We start from the raw sequence: 12,692 nt of genomic DNA on the forward strand, positions 1-12,692 counted from the left end.
TGAGGGCTCTGGGGGGTGGGGTGAGCCCCGGCCTCCCCTCGCCCCCCGCCCCCCAGGGCCTGCTCATCAGGCCGGCCCCGCCAGGGCCGTGCTGGGGCCGGCAGGTGAGGAGGGCCCGCCTGTGTGCAGGGGCGTAGAGGGGAGCCCCCCAGGAAAGAGCAGAGAAAGAGCCCTGCCAACTGCGGCTCATTATCCCTGTGATTAGTGCTAACAGCTTTCCTGGGCAGCCTCTGCAGGGCCGGTTCCAGGAGCAATTAACTGTAATTATCCTCAATCCCCCAACTCCCCTCCCCCAGCCCCTCCCCAGCCCGCAGAGGAGACACGTCAGGGGTGTGTGAGGCCCCCCGGGTTGCAGCCTGCGTCCTGCAGGGGCCCTCAGACCCCACCCAGCCATGAGTGGGAAAGAGGGGCGGGGAGAGGGTTCCAGAAAGGCCAGGCTGGCTCCCCCTGGCCAGCCCCACCCACCGCCCACCCAGGGATGCCAGCCCCCCGACGCCACCCTGCTCCTCACCCACCATCACTTTCTGTGTCTCAGTGCCCTTCCATGCCATCACAGGCCTTGGATGATGGTAAGGAGAGGAAGGCCTGGCCCCATCACAGGGACAAGAATCTGAGGCTTGGGGACCGCTCCAGGGTGGAGTGGAGGCAGGCCCTGGGCAGGGTGGCCTCAGGCCTGACCAGTGCTGACTGAGAGGTAGGTCTCTCCCTCCTGCTGCCCTGGCACCACTTGGGGGCCACAAGGGTGGAGGGGAATCATGAGGGCATCTTGAAGGGAGGCACTTGGTGTCCCCAGCTTCCCACCCTGGACCGTGGGTAAACAGTGACCCTCCACTGGCCCCAGGGCCCAGGCAAAGGGCAGGGCAGGCTGAGGGCCGCCATGGGACGTGCTGCAACAGAGGGATGCCCAAGGGACACGTGCAAGGGGCAGCTGGATACCCGCTCTGGAGTTAAATCAGCAGGGCCACTGGCGGTGCGGGTGTGGACGCACAGCCCAGGTGAGGCTACCCGAGGACCCGAACGCAGGGTGTGTGGGTCTGCGTGGGGGGGTGGCAGGCAGGCAGCAGGGACAGTGAGGAGACAGTCTGGGGCTGGGGAGGGGACAGTCGGGGTGGAGGAGGGGACAGTTGGGGGATGGGGAGGGGATAGTATTGTTGTCCAGGGCTGAGGTGTGGGGAAGGGCTAGGTGTTAGGGGCCATGGACGCTGCTTCTCAGGAAGCCCGGGGCCCGTCTGCGTGTCCTGCTTCCCTTCAGACTGCGGGGCAGAGGGCCAGGACACAGGAGATGCTGGGGGTGGGACACAGCTGAGTGGACAGGGGGCCCTCGGGGCGGCCAGGCCCCTGGGGACAAGGTGGGACCCTCCCCTCCGTCTCCTCTGCTTCTGCGGCTGAGGAGGCTGGAGGCTGGAAGAAGCCAGGTGGACGCAGACACCAAGGCCAGTCACAAGGAGGCTGGCAAGAGCTGAGCGGTGTCCCCCCAAGCTCGCGTGTCCTAGCTGAGCCCCCGCCCCTCAGAACAAGACCGCAGGTGGTGGAGGCGGACGATTTGGCGAAAACGAGGTCCTGAGGGCGGGTCCCAAACCAACGTGACCGGTTATAAGGGGGGATGTGGACGCACAGGGAGACACCAGGGGCTTGGCGCACAGAGGCGAGGCCTTGTGAGGACAGGGTGGGGCGACGGCCGTCTGCAGGCCGCGAGAGAGGCCTGGAAAAACCAGGCCTGCTGGCTCCCTGACCTCACACTTCCGGCCTCCAGGACTGCGAGAGAATAACCATCTGACATCTAAGCCACCCGGGCTGGGTGCTTGGCTCCGGGGGAGGGGAGACATGGGGAAGGTGGACACAGATGTTTTACACCAAGAAACAAGGCTGAGGCCAAGTCCGGGCAGAGGACAGCCAGGTGACGGGGTTCAGCCCCTCTCTGGGGTCTCCTCCTGGACCCCAGCCCCAGCCCCCGAATGCCCCCTCCCTTCCCTCACCTCCTGAAACCCAGGTCCAGCCCTCCTCCTCGGAGCCTCCCGGGGACCTCAGTCTCGCCGCTGTATGTCCGGTACACCCCGTAGCCCCAGACCCCTCGGGGAGCAGGGAGCCACCCCCGGACGCCCCCAACCCCGCCCCGCTCAGATGGGCCTCCGAGAGCTGGGGGACCTAATGCCCCCCCTTCCCCGGCCCACCCCAAAGCAGCCTTTTGCCAAACACAGTCAATAAATTATTCAGTTTGCAAAATGCCATTATGTGTGAGTTTACTTAATTGAATAGAATAATTTATGGTAAAACCCGGGGAAAGGAAGATCGATGAGGCACAGTACAGAAGAATGATTGAGTTTCAGGGAAGGCAATTTGATTTTTATCCCTCATTATAATAATGTTAAGGGGAAAACATCAACTTGGGTCAGAATCAATATTTGCCGAGTGGCCGGACCATGAATTTTAACTGGAGGTGGCGAGGAGGTGGGCAGGCGCGTCAATAATTAATGCCTGGTCCGCCGCCACAAATAACGGTGGGGTTCGGGCCCTGCGGACGCGCGGGTGATCATAAAAGATAATTTAGGAACAAGTCTGTCCGCGATACGTGTGTAACACCCCCAGACATGATTCAGGATGCAGCTCCTCGCCGGCTTCACAGCAAATCACCCGAACAGACAGATGGCACCAAGTTTCGCCGCCTTTTCCCCGGCGCCCCGCCTCAGTCATCACAATGCCGGCAGCCGGGGCCAGGCCACGGTCGCACAGCCGCCCTGCGACCCTGATGTCCAGGACTGCCGCCCGGCCACCTGCCAGCTGCGGGACCCTGGGCACGGCTCCCGCCGGGAACCTCGGCGCCCTCGCCGGAAAAGCAGAAACAGGGGTCCTTGGGTTGGCACGAATGACCGCTCCGGACGCTGCTTCTCCCCGACTGGAAAAAGGTTCCTGATCGGACGTCTTCAATCCAGATAACCTGCCCCATCCAAGTCCACAGGAGCTTGTGTGCACACACCCACTGCCCACAGCCCCTGCAGGAAACTTCAGGCTTCACTTCCGCAGGTCCAGGGAGCAGCAGAGGGTTCCGAGCCCCCAGGAGTGACTCCCTAAGCCACACAGCCCCCAGGCTTCCTGTGTCCTGGCTCTGGGGCCCTTCTGGGCATCCTGCCCCCGTATGCACCCACGCGGTCAGTTCCGAGAAGCGCTGAGAGCCCGGAGCCCCTGGGTCTCCGTCCCCAGTTTACAGATGAGAAAGCTGAACCTCGGTGAGCTCACGGGACTTGCCTGAGGCCACAGGCCCGGGGGGCACAGCCCCACCTCTGCAGACCGTCTGGACACTTCCAGAGGCAGGGCTCGACAGCAGGGTCAGGGTGAGACAGACCCAGCAGCAGGTCCTGGATGCCGGGCAGGGAGCCCAGGGCACAGCCACCGCCTTGGGCCCCTGTGGGGACCAGGGACATCTGCTCTGAATGGAAACTGCTACTGCTGCTGCTGCTGCTGCTGCTAAGTCGCTTCAGTCGTGTCCGACTCTGTGCGACCCCATAGACGGCAGCCCACCAGGCTCCGCCGTCCCTGGGATTCTCCAGGCAAGAACACTGGAGTGGGTTGCCATTTCCTTCTCCAGTGCATGAAAGGGAAAAGTGAAAGTGAAGTCGCTCAGTCCTCCGACTCTTAGCGACCCCATGGACTGTAGCCTACCAGGCTCCTCCGTCCATGGGATTTTCCAGGCAAGACTACTGGAGTGGGGTGCCATTGCCTTCTCCGGAATGGGAACTGGCATCCAGCTATTTGCCTTTATAGGCAGAGGGTGGTACCAAGGCCTGGGCTCACTGTGTGACCTTAATCATGGCCCTCCCATCTCTGGCCCGACTTCCACTTTCTCAGGGGCCTCTCTGACCCTCCATGTCCCCTGGGCTGGGTGGTAGGGAGGTAGGAAGTGGGCCATGACATACCCTCACAGGAACCCACAGAGTCAATGCCTAGGGGACTCTTGCCCACCCACCTCCCCACAGGGGACCCTCCCCTGCAGGCAGGTTGGCCAGAACTCAGTGCCAGCACCCTCAGGACCCACGTCACCTGAACACCTTCAGAACGGCAGAGACCCTGCAAACACACCTGCCACAGGGGCTTCTCCTGCAGGCCTAGGGGTCTCCAAGGACAGGGGTGGTGTCTAGCTCCTACCTGTGCCCTCCTCCTAGCGCTGAGGCCAGCACCAAGGAGCCCTAATTGCTGTTGGATAAGTGAATGGGTGGGTGCTTGGGAGAGTGGATGGGTGGACAGGTGGACGGAAGAAGGAATGAACGGATGGATGACAGACGGATAGATGGATGGGTGGATGGATGATGGATGGGTGGGTGGATGATGGATGGATGATAGGTGGATGGATGGATGATGGATGGGTGGGTGGATAGATGGGTATATGGATGATAGACAGATGAGTGGACTGTGGATGGATGGAAGGGTGATGGGTGGATAAGTGGGTGGCTGAATAGATAGGTGGGGATATGGAGAAGAGTAGGGAGCTGGACACACGGCTGGGTGCCAAGAAACTGCAGGACAGGGAACAGAGAGGTCCAAGTGTCTGGGAGCGGTGGACAGAATGAGAGGAAGAGAGGGTAGCTGGGTAGCTGGGTAGGTGGGAGTACAGGGAGGGTGGTCCCCGGAGTCCTGGGGCTCAGTAGCTGTTTATCAAATGAGTGAATGAGTGCCCAGGAGGAAGTGGGCCACTGGAGCACCAACTCCACTCCGCTCACCACACTGGAACGACAGGAGAGCCCCATCGAAGGCTCTGACCCTGTGATTTCCCCCCAGTGGTGGAGGGCGAAGCTGGAGCAGTGCTCAGGGCCACCTCCCCAGGCCCCGCCACATGCAGTGGAGGGCGTGGCCCCCAGCCCGGCCCTGCCTCTCTGTCTACTTGCCGCCCCTCCTGCGGTTCAGGTCTCACCTGTGCAGTGAGCTCCTGGGGGCCGCTGGAGGCAGACACCCCGCACCCTCTGCTTGCCCCCCGGGACCTCCGCTGCAGGCAAGAGGGCCGGACAGACCCCCGGGGCCATCAGATGGCTGCCCCTTGGAGGGCACCGCCTCCCCCCACCGGCTGACAAGCACCCTGATGTCTCATCACAGCCGAGAGGCTCAGTCAGAGGTCCCGCTCCCCACAGCGAGCTCAGAGGGGTGACTGACAGCATGGAGGCAGGCCGAGGCGGCCGAGGGCGGGCAGGGCAGGGCGCCCATCTGGGGGCTGGGGGGCTGCTGTCTGTCACCACAAAGGACGGGAGACTGAGACGGCCGGAAATGCCCTGGAGGGAACCTGGGTAGCGCTTTGGGCATGAGCTACCTCGGTTTCAAAAAGGGAATGCAAGGCAGTAGACCAGAACCCCAGGGCCATGAGTCTCTGGGGCCCCTGCCACCCACCTGCCCCTCCCGGCCCAACCCCACCAAAGTCAGCCTCCCACTGTGTCTGGGCCCCTCCCCTTAGCAAGTCCTGTCTCTGATTTATCCACACCACCCTCCCCACGAGCAGCGCTGGGAGCCTCCAAATACCTTCCAGGTGACTCGGTCAAGAACCCGCCTGTGGTGCAGGAGACACAGGAGACGCGGGTTCCATCCCGGGCTCAGGAGGATCCGCTGGAGGAGGGAATGGCCACCCACTCCAGTATTCTTGCCTGGAGAATCCCACGGACAGAAGAGCCCAGCGGGCCCATAGGGTAGCACAGAGTCGGACACGACTGAGGGACTGAGCCCGCTCACAAGCACCCAGGGAAGCAGCTCCCTCCACCACCCCGACCTGTGCTGATAAAAGGCCAACAACTGGTTCGCCAAGAAAACGGCTCGCCCACCACAGGCACACAGTTTATCACCAATCTTACCACTGTAAAGGATGTATACGTGCAAATTAAAAACGACAGGAAAGGACACCCCACTCTGCCCTGTGATGGCCACGTGGCCTCCTCGAGTTTCCAGGGCCAACCCCGTGGCCACAGTTCCGCCAACAAGGCCACGTCCCACACCCAACTCTCCCCACTCGACTCGTGGTCATTAGGTCCGCCGTGTAAGCCACCGTCCCACAGTCTCTCGGCCTCCTGCAAGGGGCAGTCACTCAGCCCAAGCCTCTCTCCACACTGGCACTAAGGCCTCAGTCAGTCTGGTCCTCTGATCAGCTTTCCACACCATGGCAGGGATTGCGACGTGATTCCATTCCACATTATTCAATGACAAACATGCTTCACAAATGGCTCACAAAAGCTCTGAAAAGCATCACAGCTCTCGCTGGCCAAGAGGACCCAGCTCCCAGCTCGGCCTCTACCTCCACACCTGCCTGGCATGAGCAAACGAATGAAGGGACGAATGAATGAGTGAATGAATGAAGAGACAAATTTTGGTCTCAGCCCAAAGCGTCCTTCCGGAGCCTCCTGTGGGTCCCCTGGAATGTCCAAAACATTCCAGACTAAGTGAAAGTCGCTTATTCGTGTCCGGCCCTTTGTGACCCTATGGACTGTAGCCCACCAGGCTCCTCCATCCATGGAATTCTCCAGGCCAGAATACTGGAGTGGGTAGCCATTCCCTTCTCCAGGGGATCTTTCCAACCCAGGAATCGAACCCAGATTTCCTGCATCACAGGCAGATTCTTTCCCAACTGAGCCACCAGGGTAGTCCTATACAGACTAAACAGGTTCCCATAACAGCACTGACAATCCCGTACTCTGGGGCTGCCCACTTGGCTGTGGGCAAGGCCATGCCCAGAGGCCCTGCGTGCACAACACCAGCTCTGTGCTGGGTCCCATCCCTGTCCTCTGGTAGAGGGTCTAGGAGAGACCTGGAGCCACGGGGCAGGCGTGCTGCGAGGGCTGAATGAGGTCTCGGATGCTTAGCAGACTGCACACTGCTGTCCTCCCAAGGCCCCTTCTCGGCCTGGCCACCCCCAATAGGCCCCCCTCCTCCTGCAGCCAAGGCAGAGCTGCCTGCCTCACCAGGGGCATCCCTGATGTCAGGAGGACCCTCACCCCTGCCTGTCTAGTCCTCTGCCTTCCAGAATCCCATTGAGTGCCTCCTCTACCAGGAAGCCTTCCCTAACTACCTCTGCCTCAGGTGGAAGGACTCCCCTTCCCCTGAGTGCCCTACCTACGTGCTCTGCTTCTCTCATAGCCTAGGTCAGCTGGCAGATGGCAGGTCACCTGCTGGACCGTACCTCCTGCTTCTGGACCCACTCAGCCTGGGCAGCGGTGAGACAGACAACAGGCACCTCTCCCCTCAACATGGACTCACTCCTGCGTTGATCAGGTGTGTAGGGCAGAGGTGGGGTCTCTGTGGACGGTTCCGTCCGCACCCGCCCCAGCCTTAGCTGGACCTTGATCACTCCCTGCACAGGGCATGGCATCTCCCTTGGCCAGAGGCCACAGGGAGGGGGGGTGCTGAGCTGATAACAGAGCAAACGTCTGTTTCTTTGAAAGAGCAGGAGACCCTCCGGGCATCCCTGAGGAACTGGTCAGACGGACCACGAAATCCACTCCAGGCCCGCCCTGCTGGCCCACAACAAGAAGCAAATGAGCAAATGCAGGGATAACCGAAAGGAGGCCGACAAGAGCCGGCCAGACTTCACGGGAAACACGCGTTCTCTCTTTGTAAGTGAGATGCCAAGTTGGGAGCCCAGAGACACCGGGGTCTCTCCCACCCCACCCGCCGCCGTGTCTGGGGGCCGAGGGGCAGGGTGGGTGTGGCCACGGGCGGGGGCCTCAGGGGCAGAGGGAGCCCAGGTCACCCCAGATTCTGGGAGAAGAATGGAGTTGACACAGTGGGGGAGGGCAGGCTGAGGGGCGGGGCCGGGGGCGGGTGAGGGGCGGCTGAGAGGTGGGGGTGGGGGCAGGGTGAGGGAAGACGAAGCCCTGGGTTTGATCCCGCAGGTCTGGGGAATCTGAGGGGCACCGGGCGGTGGGGGGGGAGGTTTCAGAATCACAGACTGGGGGACGTGAAGTCACCGGGACAAGGTGGTCCAGAGGGAGGCGGAGAGGCAGGAAGGTCACGGTAAGGACCCAGCAAGGACACCCACGGGGCTGGAGGTCAGGAGCATCCGAGGAGGGACCCAGACGTCAGGGGCAGCAGCCCCATGTGGCACCTTCATCTGCAGCCTGTGACCTCAGTGCGGGGGGGGCAGCCCTGAAAGAGGGCTCCCCTAACTGTGGTGTTGGAGAAGACTCTTGAGAGTCCCTTGGACTGCAAGTATGTCCAACCAGTCCATCCTAAGGGAGATCAGTCCTGGGTGTTCACTGGAAGGACTAATGTTGACGCTGAAACTCCAATACTTTGGCAACCGGGCTCGAACAGCTGATTCATTTGAAAAGACCCTGATGCTGGGAAAGACTGAGGGCAGGAGCAGAAGGGGACAACAGAGGATGAGATGGTTGGATGGCATCACAGACTCAATGGACATGAGTTTGGGTAAACTCCGGGAGTTGGTGATGGACAGGGAGGCCTGGCGTGCTGCGGTCCATGGGGTCACAAAGAGTCGGACACGACAGAGCGACTGAACTGAATACCTCAGTCTCACCCCCCCGACCCCCTCTCCAGCCACCCTCCCGCCTCTCCCCCGACCACCCAGCCTGCCTGCCTTGCACTGGGGTGCTGCCTCTGCTAGCAGGACCAGGTCTCACCCTGGAGCACGCTCCTGGGCTGTGGGTCCATTTGCAAGTCTAATTGCCTTGCTCCCGCGTTCACACCCCATATATTGGCACCCACAGCAGAGATGCCACCTGGATGAGCCCACAAGTAAGGGGCTTACACCTACAAGTAAGGGGCTCACCTGACTTACACATAGAAGCCAGCCCCCCAGGGGCAGGCAAGAAGGTGTGGGGAGAGGACCCAGGCCAGGCTGGGGCCTGGGGGCTTCCCAGAGGACGGGGCCTGGAAGAAGCCAGGGTAGGGCTCTCTCCCCACCCTGCTTCCCCACCTCCCACTGCTCACAGTGGGACCACCCCCTCCCCCATCACAGCCCCCTTCCCAGGCCTCCTCCTCGGCTGGGGCTCAAGTCCCCTGGTGAGTTCAGCTCCAGAGGCCGAGCTGCCCCTAGAATCATGCAACCAACGGGAACCCGGCCCCTGGGCCAGCCCCCCGGGACTGCCAGGTCTCGGGGGGCAGGGGCAGACCCCTGGCCAAGAGGAGGGGACCCTCTGCTCCCCCCACACACAGTGGCCTGCGGCTCCCCCTGACACACTCCAGGGGCAGATACCACCTAGCGTGCAGGCCCCAGTCCAGCGGCCTCCCCACCCCACTGTCATGGGGTGCCCAGGTCCTTGATGGGGAAACCGAGGCCTCAAGGGCTGAGGTCACAGATCAGGGCCGGCGCTGAGACCAAAGGGTCAGTGTCCTCATTTCATCAGAGAGGACAGTGATGAACAGCGAGATCAGGGGGCTTTCCTAGATCACACAGCTGTGTTTCATGACGCGTCTGGGACTGGAGCCCAACCTCTAGACGCCACGGCGTCCGCTGGGTCAGCTTCTGAGCCTGGCTCAGGGACAGGGAACAGGGCAGAAGAGGAGGGACCGGGTTCAGGCAGGGAGTAGGTGGGGCCTCCCTCCCCCAGGACCAGGAGTGGAGAATTCCAAGGTGGCCGCAGCTGAGCATTAGCTGTGGGCCGAGTCCTGCCCCCCTCCCGGCAGCTCCACCCGTTCCAGCCCAGAAGCTGCCCTGCCCCTCCACTGAGCCCCACACCTGCCGTCTTCACACAGGCCCCCTGGCACCACCTTTCGGGGGCTCTGGGCCAGGCTGCCCAGGACTCTAGAGTGGGAAGCCAGGGGCCCTGGAGGCCACTGCCCTTGCACGGCTAGCTGGGTGCCAGCCCATGGTCAGTGGTGGCTAATAGAAGCCTCTAAGAGAAAATCCTTGTACGAAACTCAAGGTACAAGGGAGACCAGAGAGCCCGAGGCCCTGAGCTACACCCTCGGACCCCAGACTCCCCTATCTGCCCCCCTTAGTTCACAGACACTGAGACACCTAGAACCTCATTGCCCCAATCCCCAGAGCCCTATAACCCACGACCCCCTGTCCCCCAGGCCCCCAGACCCCCAGACCATCACAGGCACAGCCCCCATGCCCAGAGGCCGAAGTTCTCATTCCTACAGGTCAGAGCTCAGGCCCCACTGAGGAGCAGCTGGGATAGAGTCGACGCTTTGAGCAGAGCTCAGGGTGAAGGCCTGGAGTAGATGAAAAGCTTCTAGAAGCTTCCATCACCCACCTAAAGGAAAGACTCCCTCACCTCGACCTCACCTACACCTCCCTGCAAGGCAGCCTGTCCAGACCCCAGCACCAGGTCGGGGGACACGGGGGCCTGCCAGTCAGGGGTGCAAGACCCTCCCCTGCTGCCTGAGGTCCTGTGTCAGGACGGGTTCTGCTGGGGGTGAGAGGGAGGCCAGGGAGCAGGGCAGGAGGAGGCTGGCTCCGCAGGAGGCCGGGAGGGAAGCAGCCTGAGCCAGAGCCGTCCCCCACCCCCCACGCTCCCCTCCTCCCCGGCCCCATTGCCGGTGCCCAGGGACAGACGGGGCGTCCCAGGGAGCAGCCACTCTGTGCTCCAAGTGCCAGGATGCGTCCTCACTCTCGGCACCCGTGGAGGGCCGGCCAGAGGCTGGGGCCGGTAACTACCGCTTGGGGCAGGTGACCACCCTCAGTCAGGGCCAGAGAGGGGGGGGCGAGCGGCAGCAGGCGAGGGCCAGGGGCCAGGCAGGGCGGATAAGGGAGGGGACAGAGACCCGGGAGTCGGGGGGCCAGTCCTGACCCCTCTAACTGCCTGGGCAACCCTGGCCCCCCCGCGCCCCCACCCCCCTGGCCTCAGTTGCCCTCCCCTTGCTGGAGGTGGGGTCCAGACTCTGCTGTTCCAAGCTGACGGGTAGCCCCCAGTCCCCTCCAGACCCCAGGAAAGGAGCAGGAACTACAGGAACCTGGGGGGTGGGTAGCAGGGAGTCCTCCCTGGAGGCAGGCTCCTCTCTGCCCACGGAGCCACAGGCGTTTGGGAGAAAAACACGTCTGGAGAAACAAGCCTGGATAAAGGATGGAGGAATACTCATGTTTTAAAAGGAGTGTGCCTTCCAGACAGCACCGACTCAGCCGGCCAGACAGACGGAGGCCTGAGCGCCATCTCCCACACCGTCTCCCGCAGCCTCCCTGACCCTTGCTCCTCCCAGCCACGGGCCCCCAACCCCTGGGGCTCCAGAGAGGAAGGGTTCCAGGACTTGCCTCGAAATCCAGTGGTCCCCCAGGAGAAGCGGGGATGGGGACTGGGCGGGGGAAGGAAGGTTCCCCTGCAGAGCTTCCTCACCTTGGCTTTGACTGCCAGGAGCCCGGACCCTCACCCACCTCTCGGGCAGAGGGAAGCAGGGCTTCTCCTCCAAGCCGGCCCAGGATGGCTCAGCTGCAGTCAGCTGGCAAGGCTTACCGAGGAGACTCTTACCGTGTACTGAGTCTCTTAGTCGTGTGTGACTGTGCAACCCTATGGACTGTAGCCCGCCAGGCTCCTCTGTCTATGGGATTCTCAAGGCAAGAACACTGGAGTGTGCGGCCATGCCCTCCTCCAGGGGATCTTCCCAACCCAGGGATCAAACTCGCGTCTCACGTCTCCTGAACTGGCAGGCGGGTTCTTTACCACGAGCGCCATCTACACTTAAAATCCCCTGTGAGACCCAGTGGGGAGGCTGGTGAGGGGGCAACCCAAGGTGCCCACCGGGCCCTGCTCCCCCACCCATCCCCCCTGCAGTGTGGAACCCCACGCCCAGCCCCCTTATCTGCCAGCAGCTCAGGGGCCCTCCTGATACCCAGTTGCCCCAGACCCTGGATGGACCCAACAGCCCCAGGCATCCAGCCATGCCAAGTTTGGGACCCTCAGCCCACCCACCCTCTGCCCCAGGGTCGCACGCTAACTGATCGGAGGTCACCGTGGAGCCCCTGAGCCGCCGGCCAGCTGTCACCCCAGGACCAGGGCAGGAGGGGAAAGAGGCCGGGGCTCCTGGTGGGGATTCCAAGAGCCCTGAGCACAGAGTTCAGGGACGAAAACTCCACACGTGTGTGCGTGCGTGTGTGTGCCCGCGCATACAAAGTAATGCATCTGTCCTTCTGGAGGAGGCGTGCTTCCCACCAGCTATTCCCTTCCTAGCTTATTAACAAATAGCATGGCCTGACACGCGTTTCCCCCGGGACTAAATCTCCCCATCAGATCAGCATAATGTGAACTAAGTAAACACTGGGATGCTCAGGCCACGCTCGGCCAGCAGCCACCTCCCCGCCTGGCCACCCCTCCACCCCCAGCCCGGGGCCCTGCCACAGGACTGGCTGAGTCTGGACCTCCCTCCAGGACTCAGAGCCTTCCTGATTCCCAGCCCACACTGCCTGTCAAGGCCCATGGGGGGAGCCTGGGACCCCTGGAACTGTCCCCAGGACACCCTAGTTCCCCTCACACATCCACCAGCCCTGGGAACCTGCCCCTGCCAACCCCACTGCATGAAGCTAACTGAGGGTCTTCAGGGCAGGCCCTTGGAGTCACTGTGGCATTTGCAGGGAGGCAGTAAAGTGTGTGTGGACATGCCCAGCCTCGGCTCTCACAAGGGTCCTCAGGCTGGAGCGTGAGGCCGGCCTTGGCCTCCCAGGCCAGGCAGGGGCACCAGCCCACCTGCACCACAGCCACTGCCTCCCAGATCCCCGATTCCCTTCCAGATGGTGGAGGAGGGGGTGGGAGGAGCCCCAAGGCAATGGGAAC

The sequence above is a fragment of the Giraffa tippelskirchi genome, chromosome 12 (assembly GCF_054371585.1).
Source record: "Giraffa tippelskirchi isolate mGirTip1 chromosome 12, T2T-mGirTip1v1.2.pri, whole genome shotgun sequence".
In the NCBI taxonomy this organism is placed as follows: Eukaryota; Metazoa; Chordata; class Mammalia; order Artiodactyla; family Giraffidae; genus Giraffa; species Giraffa tippelskirchi.